The sequence below is a fragment of the Elephantulus edwardii genome, unplaced genomic scaffold, assembly GCF_000299155.1.
Source record: "Elephantulus edwardii isolate Elephantulus edwardi_28Jun2011 unplaced genomic scaffold, EleEdw1.0 scaffold00071, whole genome shotgun sequence".
In the NCBI taxonomy this organism is placed as follows: domain Eukaryota; kingdom Metazoa; phylum Chordata; class Mammalia; order Macroscelidea; family Macroscelididae; genus Elephantulus; species Elephantulus edwardii.
Window position 1 is genome coordinate 2,928,768 of NW_006399821.1, and position 5,297 is coordinate 2,934,064.

Below are 5,297 nucleotides of genomic sequence, written 5' to 3' on the forward strand. Positions count from 1 at the left end.
CTACTGAGTGCAAATATAGGCCCTGATAGAAAGATAATCAGACATATCTCAAGAGGGTGCTATTTTGCCCCACCTCATCCTTATTTATTTTACTGTAATTTTAGTAAATATTTACATAGCAAATCAATTTTCCTTTCAACAATTTACACTCATTTTGTTTTGTGGCATGGGTTAGACTCCTTTCAATGTAACCAACTTCCTCCTTGGGTTCCTTGTTTCTGTTTTCCTACTCCTTCTGACTCTGAATTTTTGAGTGGAGAGGTGTGCCTTTTTGATCTTATATGTTTAGTTATATTGAGGAGTAAATTCTTTTCTGGTAATAGTATGCATTATCTAGATATGTCTATTATTTGACTGAAAGAGTGTGTTCAGTTCTAGACTTGAAGGATATCTAAGAGTCAGTTTGGGAAAATCCTCCAGTCCCCATTGGCTCAGTAAATCTTAGAGGTTTTTTGTGTGTTTTGGTTGAGTTTTTGAGGTTTTATTTGTTTGTGTTTTTTTGTTTGGTTGGTTGGTTGGGGTTTTTTTGTCATTTTCAGGAGTTCCTGTATACTGAGATGAAATTAACTAGTTGATGTTGAGCTACTACTACCAAACATCTTGATTAGGATCACAATGAAAGTCTCAAGATTGATATGGTGGGAGGGGGGAGAATGTAGGGGGGAAAATCCAAAACTCATTCTTCCATCTATTTAAAGAGCTGGTAGTTTACTGTCTTCTGCACTGAAACAATGCTGCTAACACAAGTTATGTCACACACCTGAAATGAGCACCAATAGATGTGGAAACCTTAGATCTCTGGATATCACCGTATTCAATGATATCACCATGAACTCATCCCTTAAGACATAAGCCTCTTGATTGCATCCACCAAAGGCTTTCTTCCTAGGGGCTTAAAATTTAAATGGCAATGGCTTCTGATACATAGACATTCTCTTTTCTTTTTAGTCAAATAATGAAGAAATAAATGGTGCTCTGGCTTATATTCAAATGGTCTTAATAGTTTAGAAATAATGTAAAATAATTATGGCTAAAGTGACGACTACTAACTGTTCTATATTTTATCATGATTATGCTGATGCTGTATTTAGCAAGAATCTACCATGCAGAAAACAGTCCTAAAAAACAAAAGGAAGAAAATCTACAAATCACTGGATTTAAATCTTTTGTTTTCTGATCTTTCTTTATTCAGAAATAAGTTATGTCTTTTCACCCTGACTCATTTTATCTGGTAATGTACGCTGTTGATGTTGTTAGATGCCGTCAAGTTGAGTACAACTCATAGCGACCCTATGGACAAAAGATCTGAACCCTGCTCTATCCTGTGCCATCCTCCTATTTCCTGACACACAAGAGTCCATTGAAGCACTCACCATGTCAATCCACCACGTTGAGGGTCTTCTTCACCTTTACCAATCCTCTCTTTATCCTTCCCAACATCATGTCCTTCTCCAAGGACTAGCACCTCCTAGAAACATGCCCAAACTGTAAGAGGTGAAATCTCATCATTCTTGCCTCCAAATAGCACTCCTGCTGCACCCTCTCCAAGACATAACTATTTATTCTCTTGGCCATCCAAGGGATGTTCAGTGTTCTTCTCCAACACCACAGCTCAATGAGATATGTATTTCCTTATATATCAATTATTAGTGAAAGGTGAGTGCGACAAAGAGGGATGAGCAAGATGAATCTAATGATAAAACTATTTCCTAAGTTTAAGAAGATATATTATTTCAAACTAGGACTATTTTTCCTAATGTCACAGCAACCCACAATTCATCCTAGTACAACAAACTTACAGAAAAGTGTTGTATTAATAAGAGAACAAAATAAACAAGCAAACATATACACCTAAGCTATGAAAGAACTTGTTATGTGTACTGTCAAGTCAGAACTGACTCATAGCCACTCACTAGCAGATTTTCAGAGGCAGTACACTACATGGGAAAAGATTGTCCATCTTTCTCCCATGGAGCTGATGATAGAGTTGAACTTCATTCCTTGCAGAAAGCTCCTCAATTCCTTACCCATAAGTCATCAGAGATCCCTATAGAGTAACTAGCAACATAGAAATCATTCCCCGAATACAATAAACTGATAGATAGACATTGTGTTTCTAACAGTGTATCTTTAAGACAATCAGACATGCAAATACCATGGCTCTAGTGTTTCAAATGCCAGAAGGTTCACCTGTTTTGTAAAACAGGTGCGGAAATAGAAAGTAAGCAAAGAAGCTTTTATTGAGGCTCTTGGGTGAGAATTCATTGTCCCAGGCTGGAGAGGTGCAGGATGGGTCCGGAAAGTTGCACATGGCATGGAAGTGAACAGGTTTTTAACAGCTTAGTAAGAAGGAGCCATCTCTTGGCAGAGGAAGGGGTTGTGGAGCTTTCTGATTGGCTGTAGCTACTGGTGCTATTGGGTGGCAGCTGATGACGCTGTTAAGTGGGTGGTCTCTTAGTAGAGAAAGTGGTCGTGGAGCTTGCTGATTGGCTACTCGCTGCGATGCTGTGAGGAAGTAACTGACTCTTGTGAGTGAGGTAGGTTGTGGCATCAGACGGTGAAGTAGGTTGGAGCATCAGACAGCTTGGGAAATCTTCTTTACAGCTTCTGTTTCCTTGAGTCCATGGCACAGAATTTGTGAGTTGAACCTGCAGGCCTATCATCACCCATGGATGACAGGTTTTCACAGAGCTTCTAGATTAAGAAAAATGATAAAGTAGATTGGCTATTCACGTCTGAAATGACATGCCTCTGAAAACCCCATGAACAATAGAGGAATGTTGTATTGGAGGTAGGGCCTAGATTAGAAGTCACTCAAAACTAAAAAGGGGGGGGGGGAACTATTGACATCTTTAGTAACTGGAACATGGAATGGATGAAGTCTGAAAGTAAAAAAAACAAAACAAAACTAGAGGTTGTAAAAAATGAAATGGTATGCATGAAGATCAAGAATTTAGGCATTAGTGAACTGAGATAGACTGGCATATGGGTCACATTGAATTAGACAATCATATGACTATTATGTCAAGAATGAAAAACTGAGGAAGAATGATACTGCATTGAGAGTTTAAAAGATAATGTCAAGATCAATAATAAAGTACAATGTTGTGAGTTATAGGATATTATCAATATACATCAAGGAAGATCTGTTAATATAAACATTATTCAAATATGCACCACCAGCTAAAGCTAAAGAGGAGGAAATTGAGGATTTCTACCAATTGTTGTGGAAGGACAGGCAATCTCCTTCTGGGTAATTAACTGCCTCTGAAAGCCTTCAGTTATGAGTCAGTTTCTACTCGACAGTATATAAAAACACCACAACCAAGTTTTGCAGTATGATATTGACCAAGCACGCAGCCAAGATTTATCAATACTTATTGGTGACTGTAATGCACAACAGCAGCAACAGGAATGCAAAAGTTGGAAATAAGAGGAAGGAACAGTATTTGGAAAGTACAATCTTAGTGACAGAAATGTGGCTAGAAATCAAATGTTTGAATTGTGTTTATTTAAATGATTTATTCATCACAAATACCTTTTTCAAAAGTACAAAAAGTAAATCACAGATGTGAGACTGACTATATCTATGAAAAGATTCACTGGAGAAGCTCAATATTTGCAATCAAAACCAGTCCAGATGCTGACTACTTAACAGACCTGCAACTACGCATGTGCAAGTTCAAATTGAAGCTGAAGAAAATTAAGATGAGTCCACAAGAACCCATCCCACCCAAATTAAAAAAAAAATCCATAATAATAAATTTGAAGCATTGAACACTAATAATTGTAAACTAGATCAGTTATGAGATCAAAGATATCATTAATGAAGATAATTGAAGATCACTACAATACTGAAGAGGATAAAAAGGCCAAACTGAATGTCAGAAAGACTCTGATAATTGCACAAGGACACTAAGAACCCCAAACAAATGGAAGAAATGCCAAAATAGAAGACTTGAACAGATTTTTTTAAAGTACCTCAAGAAGACAAACTAAGGTATTATAACCAAATGTGCAAAGAGTATAATTTTAGAGAATAAAAACTCAGCATTTCTCAAGTTGAAAGAATAGAAAAACAATTTCAAGTCTCAAGTTACAATACTGAGAAATGCCATCAGCAAAATCTTAAATGATCCAGGAATCATCAAAAGAAGATAGAAAAAAAAATACAGAATCACTGTATCAAAAAGAATTGGTGCTAAAAAAGGGGAGAGAGAAGGGGTGGGGAGGAGAGGGGGAGGGCAGAGAGGAGAGGGAGGAGAAGCAGTAGGAGGAGAGAAGGGATGTCAATGACACAAACTTGCTTGCTGTAAGTGAAATGAACCTAAAACATTTGCCACAGAAGATTAAAAGCTTTCAATATGGATTGTATCTCAACATCAAGAAAATAGGCAACCTTATGATAGAGAGGGAAAAGATTGAAGTGAATGACTTCATTTTACTTAGATCCACAGTCAATACCCATGGTAACAGCAGTCAAGGAATCAAAAGCTATGTTGCGCTGGGAAAATGTCCTGTCAAGGACATTCATACTAAAAGGTAATACTGCTCATTTAAAGTCTAACATATACCAGATGCAAGCCACAGTAATTTAAATTACTTGTTATGTATCTGAAAGTTGGACAATGAATAAGGATGATAGAAGGAAAATTGATGCTTTTGTTCTATAGTGTTGGAGAAGAGTACTGAATGGACTGCCATAAAAATATGAAGTCTGTCTTGGAGGAAGTGTGACCAGTGTGCTGCTTTCTCTTTCCCCAGTAAGAATTATTTTTAATGGTTTAAAAATAAATCCATACAAAACCAGCACTCCCATTTGCAATGGGAAAGTCGGCTGTTAGGGACCTCTCCAAAGTACTGAAGAGCAACTATGTCACTCTGGAGACTAAAGTGCACCTGATACAGGCCATGGTCTTTGCAATCACTTTTTATGTGTCAGAAAGTTGGACAATGACTAGGGAGGATAGAAGGAGAATTTATGTTTTTGACCTATGGTGCTGGAGAAGAGTATTGAGGATATCATGGACTGCTAAGAAAACAGATTCATCCTGGAGAGGATTAACCAGGCTGCTCCTTGGAGGCAAGGATTCTGAGGCTGCATCTGACATAATTTGGACATGTTGTAAGGAGGGATCTGTCCTTGGAGTCCTTGGAAAGGGAAATCATGTTTGGGAGGGTGGAGGGACAGCGCAGGAGGGGAAGACCCTCTATGAAGTGGATTGATTCAGTGACTGGGGTAATGGGGGTGGATGTGTCGGAGACAGTGTGATTGGTACAGAACAGAGCAGAGTTTA